This window comes from Antedon mediterranea, chromosome 8 (genome assembly GCF_964355755.1).
Source record: "Antedon mediterranea chromosome 8, ecAntMedi1.1, whole genome shotgun sequence".
NCBI classification, from domain to species: Eukaryota; Metazoa; Echinodermata; class Crinoidea; order Comatulida; family Antedonidae; genus Antedon; species Antedon mediterranea.
The window spans coordinates 16,440,057-16,464,946 of record NC_092677.1 but is presented as its reverse complement, the minus strand read 5'-3'; the positions used below and the strand labels follow the sequence as shown (position 1 = coordinate 16,464,946).

General features: G+C 37.3%; 1 long non-coding RNA gene across 1 annotated transcript; it reads right to left on the bottom strand.

Moving 5' to 3' along the window:
• Positions 1-3,551: 3,551 nt before the first annotated feature.
• On the bottom strand, positions 3,552-16,505 carry LOC140057116 (uncharacterized). Its single transcript, XR_011846872.1, has 3 exons — positions 16,461-16,505; positions 3,722-3,763; positions 3,552-3,623 (listed from the first exon to the last, which is right to left on the bottom strand). It is a non-coding gene; the product is annotated as an uncharacterized lncRNA (long non-coding RNA).
• Positions 16,506-24,890: the final 8,385 nt, after the last annotated feature.

The following is a 24,890-nucleotide window of genomic DNA, read 5'->3' as shown; positions in this document are numbered from 1 at the left end:
CTGGGCTATGTATAACACAGGCTGAGCTACTTGTAACTCAAACTGGGTTACTTATAACTCAGAGTGGGCTATGTATAACATGAATACAGGCTGGGCTGAGTGTAACCCAGACTGAGCTACTTATAACCCAGACTGAGCTACTTATAACCCAAACTGGGCTACTGTATGTATGTATAACACAATCTGCGCTGAGCTACTTGTGACTCAGACTGGGTTATGTGTATAACACAGGCTGAGCTACTTATAACCCAGACTGGGCTACTGTATGTATGTATAACACAGCTGTGCTTAGCTACTTGTGACTCAGACTGGGTTATGTGTATAACACAGGCTGAGCTACTTATAACTCAGACTGGGCTACTGTATGTATGTATAACACAGCTGTGCTTAGCTACTTGTGACTCAGACTGGGTTATGTGTATAACACAGGCTGAGCTACTTATAACTCAGACTGGGCTACTGTATGTATGTATAACACAGCTGTGCTTAGCTACTTGTGACTCAGACTGGGTTATGTGTATAACACAGGCTGAGCTACTTATAACTCAGACTGGGCTTCTCTATGTATGTATAACACAAGCTGCGCTGAGCTACTTGTGACTCGTACTGGGTTACTGTATGTATGTATACTTGTGACTCAGACTGGGTTATGAGTATAACACAGGCTGAGCTACTTGTAACTCAGACTGGGTTACTTATAACTCAGAGTGGGCTATGTATAACATGAATACAGGCTGGGCTGAGTGTAACCCAGACTGAGCTACTTATAACCCAGACTGAGCTACTTATAACCCAGACTGGGCTACTGTATGTATGCATAACACAAGCTGTGCTGAGCTACTTGTGACTCAGACTGGGTTACTTATGACTCAGAATGGGTCATGAGTATAACACAGAATGGGTTACTTATAACTCAGACTGGGTTATTTATAACTCAGACTGGGTTACTTATAACCCAGACTGAGTTACTTATAACCCAGACTGGGTTACTTATAACTCAGACTGGGTTACTTATAACTCAGACTGGGTTACTTATAACTCAGACTGGGTATTTTACGTGTTAAGTGAGTGTTTGCACTCCCACACCTCAAAATACGATGTCTGGACTGGACTACTTATAACCCAGACTGGGCTACTCTAAAACCCAGGCAGGGCTTCTCTAAAGCCCATGCAGGGCTATTTACAGCTCACCATCCTAGGCTGGGCTACAGGCTGCATTTAAAATCCCAGACTAGGTATAGGTATCCAGTCTGGGCGTATAATCTACTTATAATCTGGAATGAGCATATAACCCAGACTGGGCTTTTATACCTGAGTTAGTATGCCTTTTATGATTACAATTCAATCATCCTTATCTTCAACTACCGATGGTTTTTTATGACTGAAATGATAATGCGTTGTTTTGATTGCACAAATAACAAATACACAAGACCAACTGCAGGTTAAAGAATAGCTAAAACCGTTTTATACATCTGAAATATTGTAAAAATTTCTATAACATTGTAATACAGACTTGCTGAGAAAATGTATTTATATTACTGTACATATTTTATATGTATACAGACATTTAATACAATTTATTGATGTGTAAATAAAATTGAAATGAATATAATAATATAATAAATTATGTTCATTTCTTGTTTTCTAAAGTCTAATACTAAATTTCTGTGATTTTGTTTTGCCTTACCACTGATGTATTCACCATCTGTCATAGGCCTTGAATGCTATTATAACAGGTTAGGGAGAGGTGACAATGGATAATATATTGAAAAACAAAATACAAAGAGTGATCTGCCTAAAGACCCATTTACACTAGGACGATAATGATCGCCAATAAATAGAAAAATATGCATTTTTTCAGAAGAAATCTAAATGGCTAGGATTTTCACACACCCAATAAAATGACATATGTAAGAACAATAACAATACAATCGATTTTATTGTTCTTAATATTGATCATGACATCATTTGATTGGATTTTGAAAACTAATATTTTTTATCAAAGACTGCATGCATAAATGGTTATCCTATGGTTCGAGAATGAAAAAATAAGTTATGTGTTTTGATGATGATTTCTATTATAAAAACTAAAGCTTGTTTCCCACTAGGAACGCGATGCAAGGACGTAGACGCAATGTATCAATGCAAAGTGCCGTAACACTAACAGCATAACATTGCGTATTACAAGTGGACGTATAATCAACACTGTTTTCTGTTTTATGTCCCCCTCTAGTAAAGCTTGGTTCCCACTAGTAACAGGTGTGGAAAGAGGTTAAAAGATTAATTTTTTCTTGTTTCCTTCTCAATGGTTTTACTTTTTTATACAAAGATCTTATCTTGATACAATTCCAACTATGCATGCCCTTCGTATTGGAAAACATCTAAGCACATTTTTCTTCTTTCTCGTTTGGTGTTGACTCTTAATTGTTTATTGGCATTTTAATCTTGGTTTTTTTTAAATTTTAAAAAGTCCAAAGAATTATGATCATACCACACCCCTGCTAATCATGGTATAAAATAACAAACTAACAAATAATATTTTATGAATTTATGAAACATTGGCCCACATTTTTTTAATAATCTTTATTTTTCGTATAAAACTGAATATCAACTTGTATAAAATAGTCTCAGGTCTAATTCACATTAAAATTATATTGAAATTTGTCCATGGAATGTAATTGAGTATGCACTGAGACGCCATGGCGTCCTTTTGTATCATCAGCAGAGATCTGGATTATCGTCGTTGATGTAAAATAGTGAAGTACATTGTACTGTGAAAATAAAAAGGACAAGATTGTTGTCAACTGTAGATTTGGTGAATAGGATGATATTCTATATAATGAAATGAATAGTTTACAAACCTGGATTTGGCAGATTCTCTTCTTCGATAGCTTGTACCATCTGGCCATCTGGAATTAGAAGGAGCATAGTTGCTTAATATTTAAATTAGGCCTAATTATGTTCTGTTTTATATTTGTTTTATAACAGACTACATACTTATTATGCACAATTCTTAAAAGTTGACAAAACTCTTTCAAACTGTATGCATTATGAAACGTCGCCGAATCGAATCTCAATCTATAAGCTTCTTTTTTAATTTTGTTGGACGTTTTTTGCTAATGCCATGTTTTGTAGTAGTAGGCCTACAATTTTAATGATCTGCGGCTCTGGCAGTTTTTTAAAGGCTTACTAAGTAAATATGATTTGAGACATACCATTATATGTTGCATCTAAGGCTTCAAGCAATTTATTGATCAGAGTTGGATCCTCGGCATCGCCTGCATTGAATATTTCAACACACTCTGGTAATTTAACTCTTGCATTTTTCTTAACTGGTATCAACATATCCTCCTCAATCTCCATATCTTTTATCATTTTGTCAACAGCTTGATATACAGCTATTATAGCTTTCCGATTTTTTGGATTTTCCGAAAAGCAAACAATAATTTTGCGACAAACTTTCATCGCTTTTAGCAAACTCTTATTATGTGGTTCACCTAACCGCCAATTTTGTTGGGTCACGCATTTTACCCCTGGTCTCTCTCGTTGTAAGTCATCTGCTAATTCAACTTCCCAATCCTCATCATCACTAACAATACAGAAATCAAACCGGTATCTAGGTTCTTTATATAAAAAAAATATAATGATACAATACTATAAACAATAATAATATGCTTAATAATAATAATTACATTTTATTATTGGAATAATTAATATTTACCTGCCATGCTGTGCTCCATAAATAGATCTCGCACAAAAGCTCCTTAAAAAATATACAAAGATGTTAAAGCCTTTTCTTCGGTGAATACTATTTGAAGTGAGCATGTGTATTCTTATAATTCAATCTACTGTGGGGATTAATCCAATCCTGTACTAATTATACTATTATATAATTGTTATCAGTTCTTTGTTCAAAGGTTCAATGTGTAGCTTTTTGCCGCTCTAACTGTTTTTTTCTTCGTGTCCATCATGGTTTTTATTGTTTAGTGTTTGAGACCACACTCTTTCAGTTGCGAGATTGAAGTGCCATACTGATCTTTTTTGTATTATGCTAATACCCAATAAAGCGGTGTAAACTGAGATAAGGCGTGTCTCTCGTTTTTATTGAAATCTACACTTTCTACGGTGCTTGAGTATGCAGCCCCTTTGTGGCATGCGGGTCTTACGCAGGGACAGGTGAATCAGGTGGAAAAGATTCAGAAGCGTGTCTGCAAGATTGTGTTGGGCAAAGAGTATACAACATACTCGGATTCTCTTGCCATTTTAAATCTTGAACCACTCCACACTAGAAGATGGCACTCTTGCAAGGTTTTTACCTATAAAGCACAATCCTCTGGTCAATTCTCCACCTGATTCCCTGCCCCTCAGTGTAGTTCCTGCATGACCCTTAGACATAATCGTAAAGTGGAAAATTATAGTTATAAAACAAAACGTTTCCAGACTAGTCCAGTTCCTTTTATGGTTGAACTTTTGAACAAACTTTAACTTATTTTTTTGCTTGTATTATTTGAGGTAACTGCAGTCTAACTTATTCGTATTTATATATTGTTGATAGTGTAACACTCTGACCATCAGGTCAACAACCCTTTTTCACTATTTCTCCCTACTCCATCTATTAACATTCCTAGTGTAACACACGAGAGAATATAAATCTATTAACTGTTTACAAGTTGGTATTTTGTGAAATGTATAATTGCTCTAATGGGAGTTACTATAAATACTTGTTGATGTCCAGTGGTCCAATTTGCCCCAACCTTCACTGAGGTGAAGGTGATGTGACATTCCTCATCATCAAAGAATGTTCCTTTGTTCCAAATAGTCCCCTCCCAGTACATGCATATTAATTAGGACTGTTCCTTAAATATGGATGTACTGGCCAAGAGAGAGGAAGTTTATAATAGAAAAAGTTAACAAATTGATAAAGAAAGAGAGTTAACAAATTTATAAAGAGAGAAGAAAACGTTTATAATAGAGAGGATAAAACATTTACAATATAGGAACATGTGATATAGCCAGTACATACTGCATTATATTGAGTATTGAAATAAAACTGTTGTCACTGGACAAAACCATATTTACTGTTTGTATATTCTGTGACTGTGTGAAATCCTGCCACTGAGACTATATGATATATAGTAACGGACAACAACAACCGTTACAACTGGTTCCCACACCAATTTGGACCCACAGAAGCCAATAAAACAAAAAGAAAAAAGAAGGAAAAAAAAAAAACTAGAAGATCAAACATGGACCAGATTTGGAGTTTGCAGAGTTTGTGGAGCTGCAGATGCTGATGGATGAATGGACACAGACAAAGAAGAGCTAAAGAAGAAGAATATTGGATGAAACAATTGCAGGTCCAACCCCAGAAATAGAAAACGGAAGACAGAAGAAGAAAAAAAACACCGAGGCAAAGAGACGAAGAACGAAGGCCGAAAAGAAGATGATTTTTTACTATTGATCATTAACTGTTTTTGCGACCTTTTGTTTAACTTTCTTTTGTTATTTTGAACGCTTTTTACGAACTTTGATACGTATCAAATTTGTTTAATACTTTTGAGTCGCAGATGGAACTTTTATAAACATTTTGTTTGTGGATGGCTTGGCTGATTTATTTTTAAACATTATTTTGGATAGCCCATAGTATATTCAACTTGATTTGAACACAATATTAACGAAGTGGTAAGTGATCCATCATTTCTAGTTCTTTTCTATAACCTCCTCTTTCTTCGGGTGATATATTATAGGTATAGATATTGTAACATGTTTTTACGTTCGGGAAATACGGCTGTTAATACCCCAATTTAAAAGCAGAGACTATATCCCACCATTTATGTGATGATTTTATTAAACGTCATGGAATTCCAGAAATCATTCATACAGACCAAGGCCCCCAATTTGAATCGATTTTATTTCAGGACATTTGTAAATACTTAGGTATCACAAAAACCCGTACTACCCCCTATCATCCCCAATCCGATGGAATGGTTGAACGTTTTAACAAAACTATGAAAGAAGAACTTGCTAAACAACTTTATGAGAGTGGTTGCAATTGGGACACACTGCTTAGTTCAGTGGAACTTTCATATAATTCAATACCGCATAACACAACTGGTTTTAGCCCTTTCTTTCTAGTCCATGGACGAAATGTCCGCTTACCCCAACATATCTTCTCAGTTGGTGAAACCCCTATAGCTCATCACTCGCAGTCGGTATATGTTGCCGATCTCGCTAAGCGAATACAAGATGCACACCAAATGGCCCTAGACAATACTTTACGACAAAAGGAAAGGCAGAAATTTACATATGATTTAGCCGCACGTTTTACCCCTTACAATGTTGGCGACAAAGTTTGGCTAGATGACCCAGCAAATTCTAGAAAGAAGTTAACACCGAATTGGATTGGACCCTACCTCATAACTAAAGTAGATGAGGGAGGCAGAACGTATCTACTCCAAAATTCCAACACCCTTAAACCCCTATCCCGACGCATACATCACGACAGACTGAAACCCTTTGTCGAACAATCCGTCAGAACAAGGTATGGCCGAAAAATTAACCCTCCTGCTAGATATGACAATTAATTCAACATGACCGACTTTTCATTCTGTTGTTTTTAAAGTTTTTACTTATTTGCAATTTCCTTAATAGGCTTAAAATTTAACTTGGTGAAAAAGTTTGTTATCAAATTTTTTTTCGTTAAATTGATTTTTTTTAAACCTCATTGTAAATATCATAATATAGTATTAGTACATTTAGTTGTTTAGATTGTACTGTATAACCTTGTTTACCAGATTTACTCACTACCGAGAACAGAGTAAATGTGAGAGGTTTACTTGTTCAATGCCGATCATTAATTCTATTCTTTTTTTATTTACTCCGACTACTGTACAGTATGTGTTAGGCAATCACTTTTTCTTGAGTTTAATATTATTTTGTCTTTTACTTTGTGATTTATGTTATGGTGTCTTGATTAGATTATACACTTCATTGTGTTCTGATCATCATGCCGACTATTGGCACTCGATTAAGTTCCATTTAGTGTCGTTCCTGAACATGATATATATTTATCTAGGGATTAAATGACCTGCGACCAGGCAAATTCGAATAGCCACATCGATAGTCAAAATTTGTCAATGTTCTTGTCACGTTAGATTTATTATCCATAGAACTTTTTATTCCGACATTAGATCGTACCTGATCTTAACTTTCGCGTTTATGGGTTTTAAACAACCGGCGACGAATGGAAATAAACGTTTTGGATTTTATTAATTACATGTACGTTTTGTCCTATATTTGGTAATTTTTTCCTCTTGTTAAAATGTGTTTGCTTAATTATTACCTTGTGTACTAACTCCGCCGTACTTGCCGACAACGTTATACAAATATTTGAAAACATGTTACGATTGTATACTGTTAGTGACGCAACGCTTTATTTCTGCTATGTTAAACTGCACCTGACATAATATGTAAATTTCCCGTTCTTTTGTTTCTATTATTCCCTTTTACTGTGCTGCGCTTGTCGTTGTCGTTCTTTTCATTTCGTGAGCGGTAATCCTATGCATACCTTTGTATTACACCAGACAGACCAGTGATGTAAGTTCGTTATTTGCTTCCTTTGATTACTCTCTTTAGCTTAGCTTAGGCTTAATACCATTTCTACATTTTGCTAATTTAACCTGGATACATTGTAGTTCTTTATTGTATTATTTTGTTACATTTTCAGTTTGAACCACAATAAATCAATTGTGAAGTGCAAAACCTGGTTGGAAGTTTTTTTGTTGTATACCGATTAACGTACGACGCTACGAGCGTTACAGTTCAAAATCAAGAATGTCTCATACAGAATCTGAGGTTGCACGTATGAAGTCTAAGCGTGGATACGCTAGGGGAGCTGTTACCCGAATTATGGGTACCGTGCAAAAATTGATGGCAAGAAAGGAAAACCTATCCAAGTCCATGAACGAATGGAGGAGGTGGAAACCTTGACGGAGGCGTTTGCAGCTGCACATGCAGACTATGTAATGTTGTTAAAGGATGAGGAGGCCAAGCAGGAAGCGGAGGTTTATCGGAGAGAATTTGTCACGAGAATAAACGACTTCTGTGATGATATCGGCACATGGATCGCCAGTGTTGAGCACTCTGAGCAACATAAGTCTGTTTCGGAAGTTGGCAGCCGCTTTTCACTAATTTCAACCACATTAAGTGCCTTGGATGAAGCGAGAGCTAAGGCTAGGGCGGAGAAAGCTGCACTTGAAGCTGAAATACAAGGCTTGGTGGAGCAAAAATCTTTAGAACAAGAGCAATTCGAATTGAGACGAATAAAACAGGCGCGCCAGATGGAACTTGAAACCCAGCGTTTTCAGGCCGAGATGAAATTGGCGCTAGAAGATCATCACGCAATGATTGAGATGGGAAGACAAGAGTTGGAGCTCGATCATCGCCGTCGAGAGATGAAATTAAGTGCTAAAATGGCGAAAGCTGATGCAGTCCAGAAGGTCTACACCGAAGTTATTGAGACTGAAACTCAACCACGTTATCATTCTACACCGGAGGATTTAGTCCTACCAACTATACACCTACCTTCATTTGATGGCCGACATCTCGATGCGTCAAGGTTTGAACGCAACCCATCTAAACCCACTGAACCGATACTCCAAACACCTAAAGCAGACGATCCTTCAGTTAGAAAAAAGTCTGATTCACCAGCCAGCACTAAATACATTGCACCAACCGGAAGAATTGTCGAATACCATATGCCAGATGTTAGCCGATTCTCGATTACACCAGCAATCTCTTGTGGAGGCTTTACATCTACCGAAATGTGAGCTACCGATGTTTGATGGTTACCCGCTGCATTACTGGTCCTTTAGAGTATTTGACAATGCTATAGACCGAAAATCAACGGACGATGGAGCAAAGCTTATATCCCTGTTGCAGTTTTGTACCGGAAAGGCCAAAACCTTACTACAGTGCTGTCTAATGAAGGAACCAGCTGAAGGTTATCGTCTGGCAAAAAAAATGTTAAAGGAAAGATTTGGCAATAACGACAACATAGCACAAGCCTGGATCGACAAAATAACAAAAAGAAAGAACGTTAGAGACGAACTTGACCTACAAGATTTCGCGGATGACATAAGATGTTGTCAGGAAACGTTAGAATCAATGGGATATTTAAGTGAGCTTGAAAACCGTAGAAGTCTTTGTACGATAGCTGAGAAGTTACCAAATTATTTTAAAACACGTTGGCTAAAGAAAAATTATGATATTAAAACTAAGATGAAACAAGCTCCAAATTTAGATGACATGGTAAAATTTATCACTGCTGCTGCTGAGGAAGCAAATGATCCGATCTTTGGCAAGTTGGTTCGCAAGGATCGACGTGATAAACAGAAGCAGAATACAAGCTACAGTGCGCAGTCCATACCTATTCCTTCATCAAAAAAGCCTGAGGTACCACCTGTAAACCCACCTAAAGAAGATGAACACTGTGTATACTGTGGACATATTCACTATGTTACGTTCTGCAAATCATTCAAAGCTCTGCGGGTTAAAGACAGGCTGGCATTTGTTCAGTCGAAGCGGTTATGCGTTAATTGTTTTAAACCTGGGCACATAGGAAAGGAGTGTTTGCGTCAAATTACTTGCGACATAGATGACTGTGGTAAGAAACACAGCAAATATTTGCATATTCCACGTTACGTAACCAATTCTCCACCTAATCCACCTAACTCTTCACCTCATCCACCTATCCCTACAGTGACTACAGCACCAACTACCACCGCCACTCCTCTGATGCAAGCGGCATTAGTTCAAGGAAACAGCAAGTTTATTCAAGCAAATCGTGAAAGGGTGGCGTTGCCGATTGTTGCCGTCCGTGTACGTGGCAAAGATCCGAATTCATATGTTGACACTTATGCTTTAATAGATACAGGCAGAACATCTAGTTACTGTACTGAGGAATTAGCTGACAGACTACAAGTGATAAGGCAGAAGTGTACGGCGGAGCTTACTACAATTGAACAGAAAAATATTTTGATAAATACGGAGCTGATAAGCCTTAACCTGTCCAATTTAGAAAACACATACACTGCACGTATGCCACAAATAATAGTGAGACCCTCTCTCAACCTGGGCCTAGATAATCTAGCATGCCATGAAGACTTGATAAAGTGGCCTCATCTTGCCGATATACAGTTACCACCAATTCTTGACGTAGCAGAAGTTCAGCTTCTCATTGGCCAAGATATGCCAGAACTATTGTGTCCACAAGAAGTGCGTAAAGGCAAGCCTGGCGAACCGTATGGAGTATGGACAGCTCTGGGCTGGGCAATAAATGGCCCAATCAATAAAGATGTTAATCAGCCTCGATCAAGTCACCATGTGCAACTTAAAGCAACCTATGAACAGTCCGGTAGCTGTTGGAAGCTGAATACAAGTAATCCCAGCGCCGAAACTACCTTATCCATCAATGATCACAAGGTATTGCACATATGGGAAGACTCCATTAGTCTAAAAGATGGCCACTATTCCATGAATACTCCATTCAAGCACAGACCACCAAACCTACCTGATAATCGTCAGATGGTAGACCGTAGATTGTACCTGTTGGGTAAACGATTGACACGAGACCCAGTTCTGAAGAAAAAATACGTAACTGAAATTCATAAACTACTTGCTGATCGACACGCAGAACTTGTTCCAGAAGAGGACCTCTGCAGAGCTGACGGTTGTGTATGGTACCTCCCGCATCACCCGGTGTTTAACCCCAAGAAGCCGGACAAATGCCGAATCGTCTTTGATTGTGCTGCTAGGGCAAATGGCACCTCGTTAAATGATCAGGTACACCAAGGACCAGATTTGACCAATAAACTAATCGGCGTCCTCCTTCGTTTCCGACAAGAGGCTGTTGCGTTCACAGCCGATATCCAAGGCATGTTTCACCAAGTTGTTGTAAATCCCGCCGATCGTGACGCACTGCGGTTCCTATGGTAGAAAAATGATGACCCATACAACGTGCCTTTAGAGTATAGAATGACTGTTCATTTATTTGGAGGAGTTTGGAGCCCAAGTTGCGCCAATTATGCTGTTCATCGGACTGTCGAGGATAACGCAAGTGAATACAGCAATGCTGCAAGGCAGACAATTAAGCGTAACTTTTACGTAGACGATTGCTTAAAGTCTGTAGCGTCTGTTGACGAAGCCATATATCTCGTACATGAAGTTAAAAGACTATTGCAGTGTGGAGGATTTCACCTCAACAAGTGGATGTCGAATAGCCGGGAGGTTATCTATTCTCTACCTCAAGATGAGTGGGCCACATGATTAAAGAACATTAGTTTCGACAGCTTACCATGTGAGCGAGTCCTTGGAATGCTTTGGAATATTGAGCAAGACAAGTTCCAATACGATATTCAAGTTGCTGTTAAACCTATGACATGTCACGGAGTGCTAAGTATACTCAACTCTATGTACGATCCACTTGGTTATGCAGGACCCTATGTACTGCGAGGAAAGATGATATTTCAGCAACTATGCCGCTGCAAATACGACTGGGATGATCCCATACCAACTGAGAGTGCTGATCAGTGGAATCGATGGCTCATTGACCTTCCTACTATAATGGATCTGAAGGTACTACGTTGTTTTAAACCCATTGGGCTTCGCATCAAATCCAGCCAACTACATCATTTTGTCGACGCATCCGAAGCTGGATACGGGGCAGTAACTTATCTTAGAATGATAGATTCCTACGATAAAAGCCATCGTAGTATTTTGATGTCCAAATCGAGACTTGCACCTTTGAAGACCACAACCATCCCAAGGTTGGAGTTGACCGCAGCCGTCGAAGCAATCAAGTTAGACAAGTTGTTGCTGCGTGAGCTAGAAATTCCGCTGTTAGAATCCACCTTTTGGTCGGACAGCATGATCGTTTTATGGTATATTCAAAATGATGAGCGTCGCTTCCAGACTTACGTAGCAAACCGTGTTTCGGTAATCAGGGAACATAGTTTTCCGCACCAATGGCGATACATTGACACAAAGAGTAACCCTGGAGATGACGCATCCCGAGGTTTGACTGCAAGCAAGCTGGTTAATAACCGCAGATGGGTTAGCGGACCGTCATTCCTGTACGTGGAAAAATGAAGAAAGATGGCCAACTCAACCACCCTTTAAATGCGCAGAACTTGAAGCAAGGGCGGAAATTAAAAAATCGTCAAAAATCTACACAGTTGTGACAAATAACAACGCTACTGTCGACCAACTCTTAAAACGATACTCTTCCTGGTACCGGCTAAAGCGAGCTGTGGCATGGATTATGCGCTTCAAAACCTTTATGTTGAAACCTGCATGCCTAATTACTGGGAAACTAACGGTAAACGAGCTTAAGAAAGCAGAAGAATCCATCATCCGGTATATTCAAACAAATAGCCTGAAGCCTGAGAGCAGATTAATTCGCTTAAAAGGTTGAATCCTATCCTGACAGAAGACGGTCTGTGGCGTGTGGGAGGTAGATTAGAAAAGGCAAATGTATCATACCAAACCAAGCATCAAGTGTTGCTACCAGCAAATCACCATGTTACTAAGTTAATTGTCGAACATCACCACTTGAGAACGGGTCACGCTGGAGCTGAACGCACTTTGGCTGAAACCAGACTAAAGTATTGGATTGTTCGAGGTCGCCCCACCGTGAAAGGTATCTTGTCCAAATGTATAACATGCAGGAAGTTGAGAGCAAGAACAGAAACACAAATGATGGGAAATCTTCCTGAAGCCCGGGTTAAATTAAATGAAACGCCGTTCAATAGAGTAGGTATCGACTACTTTGGACCGTTTATAATAAAAAGAGCCCGTAGCGAATTGAAAAGATACGGATGTATCTTCACTTGCCTCGCCACCCGAGCCATTCACTTAGAGGTTTCACACACTTTAGACACCGACTCGTTCATTAATGCCTTACAACGCTTTATTGCACGTCGGGGCGAGCCAGCCGAAATTCGTTCAGATAACGGCACGAACTTAGTAGGTGCTCAACTGCAATTAAAGCAAGCACTTACAGGATGGAACCAACATAAGATAGGTGACTTCTTGCAACAAAAGGAAATCGAGTGGATATTTAATACTCCTACTGCGTCACATATGGGTGGAGCCTGGGAGAGGCAAATTCGTACGGTGCGTTCCGTGCTGCGTGGCGTATTGGGTCAGCAGAAACTGGATGATGAAGGATTATCAACACTGATGTGCATAGTAGAAAGCATAATAAACAGTCGTCCCATAACTAAACTTTCCAGTGATCCAGATGATCCCTCGCCCCTTACACCTAACCACCTATTGCTTATGCGTGCTGGACCATCATTACCTCCTGGCATGTTCGTTAACCAAGACTTGTATAAGCGTCGTTGGCGTCAAATTCAGTATATGGCGGACATCTTTTGGAAACGATGGTTAAGTGAATATCTTCCTGCCCTACAACAGCGCCAGAAATGGTTAAAACCAAGAAGAAATCTACGGCAAGGGGACCTGGTTCTAATGAAAGCAGAGAACACACCTCGTTACCAATGGCCTTTAGGATTGATCACCAAGATTTACACCGGCACCGATGGACGGGTTCGTTCTGTTGAAGTTAAAACACAAACGGGTGTATATGATAGGCCAATTGTTAAAATTTGCTTACTAGAAGGATGTATGTAATTAAATGTAGTTAGATTCAGAAAATCAGACAATTAAATTAATGACACACCATAATATTGATAAATTCTTAATTTTCCAAATCCGTGCTAAAAACATGGCACTGGGTTACTTATTATTTATTACTTGATAGGAAGAATACATTATGTATACAATGTATTGGGGCCGGGGTGTTAGTGACGCAACGCTTTATTTCTGCTATGTTAAACTGCACCTGACATAATATGTAAATTTCCCGTTCTTTTGTTTCTATTATTCCCTTTTACTGTGCTGCGCTTGTCGTTGTTCTTTTCATTTCGTGAGCGGTAATCCTATGCATACCTTTGTATTACACCAGACAGACCAGTGATGTAAGTTCGTTATTTGCTTCCTTTGATTACTCTCTTTAGCTTAGCTTAGGCTTAATACCATTTCTACATTTTGCTAATTTAACCTGGATACATTGTAGTTCTTTATTGTATTATTTTGTTACATTTTCAGTTTGAACCACAATAAATCAATTGTGAAGTGCAAAACCTGGTTGGAAGTTTTTTTGTTGTATACCGATTAACGTACGACGCTACGAGCGTTACATATACTATATCACCATTTTTTTACTCTCCTTCACTTGTGTTTTTCAATCTATACTTTCTATTCTCAATGATGGTTCACTTTTGCATAAACTTATTTTAATTAATTGCATGTTTTAAAACTTATATGATATATTTTTTTATATTACGTGTACTTACGTAATATATTGCATGTTGATGACAATGTTTAATTTTAATTACTAGTAGAAGTAGTAATGTATTATCATCATTATATTTTGATTTTGGAATGATAGTTCATTCCCTTTACTTGATATTACTTGATTTTGTTTTTTAAATTTAATTAGCATACAGTTTTAATTTCAGCATTTACTTAATTACTTCATTTCTTTTATATTACAATTATGTTTTATTTTAAATATACGAAGTGGGACACTTCTTTGGTAGAGAGGGAATAATGTAACACTCTGACCATCAGGTCAACAACCCTTTTTCACTATTTCTCCCTACTCCATCTATTAACATTCCTAGTGTAACACACGAGAGAATATAAATCTATTAACTGTTTACAAGTTGGTATTTTGTGAAATGTATAATTGCTCTAATGGGAGTTACTATAAATACTTGTTGATGTCCAGTGGTCCAATTTGCCCTAACCTTCACTGAGGTGAAGGTGATGTTACATTCCTCATCATCAAAGAATGTTCCTTTGTTCCAAATAGTCCCCTCCCAGTACATGCATATTAATTAGGACGCTTCCTTAAATATGGATGTACTGGCCAAGAGAGAGGAAGTTTATAATAGAAAAAGTTAACAAATTGATAAAGAAAGAGAGTTAACAAATTGATAAAGAGAGAAGAAAACGTTTATAATAGAGAGGATAAAACATTTACAATATAGGAACATGTGATATAGCCAGTACATACTGCATTATATTGAGTATTGAAATAAAACTGTTGTCACTGGACAAAACCATATTTACTGTTTGTATATTCTGTGACTGTGTGAAATCCTGCCACTGAGACTATATGATATATAGTAACGGACAACACCCACCGTTACAATAGTGTTGTCTATTGTTTATATATTTTGTATTGTGTAATACATATGCAATTCAACCATGTGCTGCCATGTATGTACTTTTATATGTGAATTTTTTGATTAAATATACCGAGATATACCGAATTATTATTATTCCGCGATTTTTGCATGAGAAATTTGTAACAGAGAGTGATGCCCGCCCTCATAAGGGCGGATGTATACATACTAAATAAGACTCGATTTATTAGGTGATCATTTAGAATAAAATGATCACCTATTGTTATTGTACAAAATCTTTATTGTTATTATTATTATTCTTTCTGTACACTTTTTGTGTAACAATTATCTCAAAAAGTTGAATAGCAATGATCACAAACATTTTACAATGTCTTTCAAATACTTTAACTTAACCATAATTAGATATTATACACGTCACATTAAATAGAATTATTATAATATATTTTGCAATTGTAAAACATTTCATAATACATATTTAATAACAAACTAGTGTAAATTCACTTCTACAGAAAATTATTTACTACCATGCTAAATTAGTTCACAAAAAATCCCAACAGCTACACCAAAAATCAACGAAGCGTTACTCAGCACGGCCTATTCTTTAGCATTGCCGCGTACTAATCTACGCCCGGTAAATTAAGTATTGTTTTTATGATATAAATTAGTATAAAATACATGTTATTATTAGGATACAATGTTAAATCTCATTAAAATGTATTTGTTTTACCAGAAACAAGTTAAATATAGAAATACTATTAAACTATTTTTCGTGAAAACGCGTAAACACCAAAACGCCCGGTAGCGCTATCGTAGCGCCCGGTTGATGAAGCGAACTGTTTATTCGGCAGTTTTTACTACATAAATGGCATGAAACGAACAATTAAATATCCAAACAGCATTTAATATGATGTTGGCATGTAGTTGATAACATTTTTTATCATAAAAATACTACCGGTGGTCCAGCCTTAGATTAGTGTAACCGTCACAAAAAGTTGTATACATCCTCACTTATGGCGGCGCCTACGACATGGACAATATTACTGTTACAGGGAAAATCGCGGATTACTCATTCTTGTGATATATATTCTTTGCTACAGTAGATAGGCTTTATAGGCGTTTCTCGATCGATACTTGATTATGATTTCACCAGCATCAAATAAAAATAAAAATAAAAAAAAAACTTACCCACAAATAATTAGCTATCGATCCAGTCGTGCTAACCCTATCGTGTTACACAAAAATGTGATAGGAAATTTCCAATTGTTATAAAAATAGGTAGGCCTACGCCCACTTTCCGATTGTATTCAAATGATACAACAGAATGAATAATGACGTCATTATTCATATATTTATTTATTTGTTGACTCATTCACCTTTGGATCGGTGGCACTCACAACATGCGATGCAGCGGTCCAAAAACAAAACACAACAATTTGAAAAAGAAACAAAAAGAACGAAAACATAATGAGAGAAAAAAAAAGAAAAACCTAAAAGAAAATTAAACTATATACAAATAACAATACAACAAAAACAGTCATTGGGAATATTTCAACGAATACCGTTTTTCCCATGACAAGCTTGAATATCTTTTACAGAATTTATCGAATGCGTTGTAAGAATTGTCAGAGAGAATTACAGAGTGTCAATTCATTTTGTAATTTCTTTAATTCTTCTTTTCTGATTTCGTCAAAAGCATTACAGTTCAATAAAAAATGGTTAATATCTTGAGATTCACCATTATTACATAGAGTGCAAAAGCCTGTGGTTTCGTTTGACCACTTACTTGTTTTACAGTCTAGAGGTAGGGTGTTTGATTTAGCCTTAAACTTTAGGCTGGCACCATAGACATTTATTTTGTCTAGAAGATATTTTTCTAATTTTGGTTCGGGTTTTAATGTGGATAATATTAATAATAATTCAATAAAAGAAGTTTTGTTTTGTAAATTATTTGACCACTTTATTTAGACAAGGCTTGTTCAATATTCCTAACATAAAATGGTGTGAACGACAGATTATTGATATTATACACTTTATCATAAAAGTTCACACCATGTGTACATTTGTCAAAGGTATCAGCACAACTACTTAAAAATGTATACTTTAGGTTATTTAAGTTGCAATCAGTTTGTACCATAGAGTGTAGAGCAATATTTGGCCACCTACCAACATCCATTTCTATAAATCTATTGAATAACTTTGTCCTTGACAATTCGTGTATTTGAGATAAAGGGGCCCAACCAAGATCACCATAAAGGGCTTCACGGGGTAAATATCGTGGAGCCTTTAATAAATAACGTGCCATTTGTAGCTGAAGCTTTTCTAAGTCTTCATTATCTTAGATTGATCTACTATACCAAACACTACTAGCATAATTGATTGATGGAAGTGCGATTGCCTTCCAAAGTATGTTACCATAATATTATATTCTATTAAAGTTATCAAGATTAGATATTATACCTTTGATGTAAGCTATTAGTCGGTTCCCTTTCTGTTTAACATGTTTCCGTGCCTCCTTTTATAATTGTTTTGTCTTCTCTGTTATGTATATGGCAGAAATTGAATAAATAAAAAAAAAATAAATAAAAAAAAATAATATGTGTGCTCTCTTAAATTTGACGTGATATAGACGCCCAAATATTTGTAATTATTTACCTCTTTAATGGTCTTTTCCCATAATTTCCAATTTTTATTTTTATTTATGCGTTTACCTACAACCATAATATTGGATTTGTCGTGATTAAAACCTAATTTCCATTCATTAGCAAATCTACCTGCAATTTCTAACATTTTTGTCATTTCTTTTTCGTCATTAGCTATTAGAATAACATCATCGGCCCAAAAAAAGGCCACCCATCCAACTACCATTCATCTGGACACCTAAGTTATTATCACGAAGAAGTTTAACAAACTCATTAATAAAAATTGAAAATAAAATTGGTGAGAGGACACACCCTTGCTTTACACCTTTATGAATATCAAATTCATCTGTCAAACTTTCTCCAACTCTAACTTTAGCTTTAACATCATTATAAAGAGAGCTAATAAGCCTCCAAACTTTCCCCCTTTACACCTGCGTCCCATACAGATTTTAAAAGGCCATCCCGCCAAACACTATCAAAAGCTTTGCGGAAGTCCAGGAAGGCTAGATGTGTAGTTTTGCCTACATTTGATCGACAACATAAAATATTCAGATGTGGTCTTCACATCTGTGGTCAGATCTAAAGCCTCCCTGAACTTCCGAAAGAAAGTTATCTTCTATAAAATTTGATATGTACATAGTGGTTACTCTATTAAATATTTTTGACACGCAAGAAGTTAATGAAATGCCTCTATAATTGTTTAGATCTTTACGATCTCCTTTTTTAAAGATAAGTTCCACTCATTTGGTATTTTTTCTAGTTCAACAATTTTGTTGAATAGTACAAGGAGGGATGTTTCTAAAGCGACACCCCCATTTTTAAGGAGTTCATTTGTTATACCATCTATCCTGGGGGCTTTGTTATTTTTGGCATTTGATATAGTGCTTCTCTAATTATTTCGAGCAGTGGTGGCGGCAGGATTTTCCCCATGGGGGGGGGGGGTCGAATTCCCCGACGGGGGGGGGGGGGGGAGCCGTACGCGCGAAAGAGGGGGTGGTTTTGGGAGGGGGTAACCTCCTCCCGAGCCTCAGAAAATTTTGAAAAAATAGATGCTTACAAACTGTTTAATAGGCTAGAGCAACTGTTTCCATTACATTTAATAAACAATGTCACATATAATGTAAATTTAAATAAATCCTTCCTAAATACTCTAATACGGATCTTTTTCGACGAACTAATAATAAACTTAATAAACTGATCGAAAAACACTTCAAACGAAATGAACATTTGGTAATTCGATAGTGCATGTGTTTAGTGTACGACTGTGCTTTGGTGGTCTGTTGTTAACCTCAGATATATACCCTATAACCGGGTGAATAACTCAATGTAATTTAGTTTACAATGATTGCCGTAATCGCCGTGTCTATAACACAAATCAATAAAATGCCAACTATGCCACACGTTTTTTCGGCCGTGTACATAGAACAAGACATTTCATGTTTATGTTATCCCTATGAAATAATAATAAAAGAACATCATGTTTCTCGTTTTTTTATCGTTTATACTGCATACCATTGTATAAAAAACCGGCAGGGCGGAAAATGGTGTATTTTTGGAGAGTGATGACGTCAGCATTCACACGAGGAGCGAGCTAAGACAACGTGATGCTGGTTAGAGTGGGAGTGCATGTGTTTTGAAAATAACTCAGTTGTGGGTATTTTCCGAAAAGATTTGAAATCGCGTTTTCTTTTTAAACTCTTGAATTCATAAATAGTAATTAAACTTTTAGCTTTTTCACTATGTAGGCCTATTTACACAACTATAGTTCTAGCCTACTCTTCTTAATTAAAAGTGTCAAGTGTGTCGAATCCGCGTCTAGCGACGGTCGCGGGTTTGGTGCATCTTTTTTTTCCCTTTAGAATTATTAAGGGGGTGAAAAAAGACCTTGTTTTATGGTTCGGGCCAACCGCTTCCTTTTTCCCAATCGAACCCACCCAGGGATGGCGCCAGGATCTTCCCGACGCGGGGGCTACATTCCCCGACGAGGGGGCTATGCGAGCATCACTAGGCTGGGGGCCAGGGGGCCGCCAAGGGCAAGCACCCGGAAGCAACGCGTTCTAGCGTCATTTGAGGTCATTTTAATCAGATTTAGGGTAGCCATTTTTTCCATTTTTTATAATGCATAAATAAAATACTGCGTGCAAAAAAACGATGCGCGATTCAATCCATATTTTTCAATTTAAAAAATAAAAGTTCAAAGAAAATTTAGAAAAATAGAGTTGGAGGTTCCGGAAATTTGACTTATTTATACTTCAAAACATGAAACAAAATATATAAGTCCCTATCATGGTTGTGACTGAGCTAAGAAATGTTTGAAAAATAGAGATGTTAGGTCCCGGAAAATGCACTTCTTGTACTTCGAAATATGACCAGCTTTATTGTTGGGGCTGAGCTAAGAAAATTTTTAAAACTAGAGCTGCAGGTCTTCAAAAAATTGCATTTTATACTTTGGAAACATCAGGCCTAGAGGCTTAAAAAACGCAAGCGTAGACCTTTTTCAGTCGGGGAAATAAGTGTATTCCTCCCAAGTGTATGCGTGCGTACCATCTGGACTTCCGAGTGGTGAGAAATTCATGACATACACAGGACATTGAAAATGTAATAACTTAGCTATAATAAGATGTTGGCTAAGCGAAAATTAAGTTGCATGTTTTTTTGTTTAGTAATGGATGAAAAATTTATTTCAGGTGCCCCACGGTACAGAAGGTTACTTGTAAATTAAAAAAATTGGTGAACATACGAACAATTAACATAATTCGTTTTTGCTGTAGTGTAGCGTACGTCGACGCAGTACACGACGTAACCCGCCGTCAGTAAACTTCGCCTGGAAAATAACTACAGTACACATTTTGGTCGCTGGATGGAACATGATATCACGCGTCTCGACAACGTTGAACGATTCGTACAAATGGATACCGCCAGACAAGTGCGAACCTAGCTATTGTTTTCTATAGTAAGTTAGATCGCTGGCAATAATGAATGCATATAAAGTGCATAATATCACTCTGACGTACTCTCACGGTCAATGAAACGTCGCGGTTTTCTAGGCGCTGAAGCTAGCTACGAAGTGAACGCGAACGCTTTTTACTGTATATTATATTCCCCGACAAAAAGTACCCGTGTTCCCTTCGGTAACCGTCGGTAAACTTCGCCTGGAAAATAACTACATTACACATTTTGGTACCTGGATGGAACTTGATATCACGCGTCTCACCCAACGTTGAACGATTCGTACAAAGGGATACCGCCAGACAAGTGCGTACCTAGCTAATGTTTAGTAGTAAGTTAGATCGCTGGCAATAAATGAATGCATAAAAGTGCATATTAGCCCTCTGACGTACTCTCACGGTCAATGGAACGTCGTGGTTTTCTAGGCGCTGAAGCTATGAAGTGAACGCGAACGTTTTTTACTGTATATTATATTCCCCGACAAAAAGTACCCGTGTTCCCCGACGGGGGGGGGGGGGGGGCTAGGCTCCCCGACGAGGGGGCTAGAGCCCCCGTAGCACCCCCGCTGGCGCCACCACTGATCGAACCCCCACCCAAACCCCTTTAATCGACAGCGAACATATACGCGGTATACCAATGGTTATTGGTAAATTGAAACAATTCGTAAACTCAACCGTGAGAACATAACTCGTACCTTTATCCCTGTATGAACGTATAGACAAGTTCTATTTCCCCTGAAATATGATGCAAGAAGCATTTTTGGGTAGAAGCTGGGATCCACTTGATTTAGGATATTTCGACCTCGCTGATTACGAATATGGCGGATCCCAAGCGAAATTCGGCCATCTAGGCTCTTAATTTGCATAATTAAAAATGGCGGCCATTTTTTATAATAACCCTATATCTCGAGAACCACTAGTCACAGATAATTAATTATGGTGTCAAAATGTTTTAAATATATGTTTTTATATTCACTTTAATGAAACATTTTGTCAAAAAATGGTTGCAAGTCTTATTTCTGACATTTTGACCTTTGACCTTGATGTATCGTATCTCAGTAACCAATAATCGGAGAGACATGAAATTGGGCTCAAATTGTTCAGAAACTATACATTCATATTTATTATAATGACAAGTTTTTACACAAAATGGCCGATTTTACAACTATTGACCTTTGAACTATTAGTCAAATATATTAATATAACTCTGAAACATTTTGGTCTTATGACATTTTTTTTCTTTTTAAATTGTTTAAAACATGTTTGTACAAGAATGGCAGATAGTATGGTTTTTTACATTTGAACTACACCATAGGCCTACTGTATAATAAATAAAATTGCATAACTATGAAATTACTTATACACAATAATAATTAGTAAAATTATAAAATTCACTGCCATCAAATATGTGTTATGATTTATATAGATTTAAAAGAAATTTGAACACGCAAGTTACATTTGGAAATTACCTGCCATCAATATGATGGATTATGATTATAGATTTAAAAAAGAATTTGAACACGTAAGCTACATTTTAAAATTACCTGCCATCAATATGATGAATTAAGATTATAAATTTAAAAAAGAATTTGAACACGTCAGCTACATTTGAAAATTACCTGCCATCAATATGATGGATTATGATTATAGATTTAAAAAAGAATTTGAACACGTCAGCTACATTTGGAAATTACCTGCCATCAATATGATGGATTATGATTATAGATTTAAAAAAGAATTTTAACACGTAAGCTACCTGCCATCAATATGATCGATTATGATTATAGATTTAAAAGAAAATTTGAACACGTAAGCTACATTTGGAATGAACATGTTAAGGGCATCAGTTTTGATCGTTCATACAAATGTTTACGTCATCTTTAGCGTTGTTACAGTGGCATAAAGCTGTACATGGTAGTTTTGACTTCTTGCACCTACATCTATTGGTTATGCATCGTGTCTTGCATCCACAATAAATCATCTCTAACGAAGCTGTAGGAATAGCTTCATTTTTCAGAAGCACTGGTTGAAGTTTACCATTACATAGCTCCCAACCAAAATCTGTTGGTGATGGCAAATGCTGGATTGGCGATACAGCTTTTTTCCATACGAGTGCTTGGAAGTGTGCTCTTTTTATATGCTGGTGCACTGCATCGCTTGTTGGAGGTAATGCCTCTGGTTTTTTTTTTTTTTTAAACACGGCATGCCTAACTTCATTGGTACTTTTAACTTGACCAACGCCGTAAACGTAGCAAATGAATCTTTCCGATTTCATAATAACTTGGTCACTGATAGGTTGTTCTCCCAGGTCTTTAATTAGTTAATGATTTTTCTTGAATACTTCCCATGCCGATGCCTTTGAGTGACCACTTAGATATGAGGTAGTATCGCATCCAGTAATAGTGTGAAATGGAACCAGTGCTTTTGCAGAACCCTCGGGCAAGGCTTGAAAAATGTCTTTTATAGGAAGATACTTTCTTTTTTTGGATGTCCCTGACATCATCCATATATCTTTGGATACCATGCTTTGGTAGTGAGACACTAGAATTACTAGTACATCTGTATCCCTAGAAGCAACTACAACTGTGTCGTATCGGACATTGGCAGCATGAAGAACAAGTCGCGTGTCCGCTTCTTCATGATCTGCGACCAGAGACAACGTATTCGTGTAGACTTTTGATGATTTAACAACTGATTCTTCCATAAATCCACCAGCTGTGACAATTTCTTTGTCTATAGGAGCTTGACGAATCAACTCCTCTGATAGAAATCGTGCCAGATCTGCTTTATTATCTTGTAATGCCAAAAAGTTTGACCAGCAATTTGGCAGCGGTATCTCATCACTTTCTATAATTCGACGAATTGGTCTGTGTGTTTTGGTTCGTCTTTGTCTGGTGGTGCCCTTTATCGGCAGTTTTCGATACCGATCAAACGCTACGTCTATTCTCTGATAATCTTTTCCCCATATCATCACCGTTTTAACAAATGTGTTTGCCAAATCTCCAAAAGTAGAACAGTCAGCCGGTTTGCCTAGTGTCACAACTAGAGCCTGACCGTCAATTATTATACAAGCTGTTTTTCCCTGAATGTCGATACTTTCCGGGCAATCGATGCCATCTGTTAGCTTTTCTACTAGAATCGACTTGTTTCGTAGCGGTACTGTCATCAGTTCATGGCACAACATATTTTTAAGATCAACTTCACGGCCACCGTCATATGCTGTGATTAGCCGCAACAAAACATTTCGATCGGTTTTTGTAACCGTCTTCTTTTCTTTGTCATTGGCATTCTTGGGAACATCATACAGGCTTTTAAATGTCAGGGCTTTGTTTCTTTTTATTGGATCATTAAATGAAGTCTTTCGCTCTACTTCAGATGACATCAGTCTATCTTCAACGAATGTTAAAGTCTGTTGCTGACCCAATTCGGTTGCTTGTAGTAAGGATTCTTGAATCTCTGTGCTTACCAGGTCTTTGGTTGCTATGTTTTGTAGGATATCTGTTGAAGTGTCTGTTAGAAACACATTGAAGCTTTTGAAAATCGTTAGCAAAGAATCTTCGTCGGCATTGTCTTTCTTTATTCTTGTTGGTGTAGATTCAACAGATATTGATTTATCTTGGGTTAGACCATACAATTCATGCGTATTTACTGCTAAATGCGACCGGAGATTGAATGAAAGGCTCCATCTCATCAAAGCAGATATAGTTTTTGTTATTCCTACGATTCCTCCTGATCGCTTTCCTGTACCATTTAGCCATTCTTGGGCATGGTCTGGATCTACTTCGTTAAAAGACTTTGTTGAACATTTGACAACAAAATTTCCTTTTGAAAATTCTTCTTTGATTTCATCTGGAAGCTGGTTCATTTCAGCTATATAAACAGGACCCCAACGGGCGTAATTATAGTGATCGTATCGGAAAAAGTATGGGATCATTCGATTGAAGGACGCCATGTGTAAGTCCCAGTTTCCTTCTCTCTGAGCTCTAGTGAACATGAGTAGGATTGATACCATTTCTATGTAACACCAC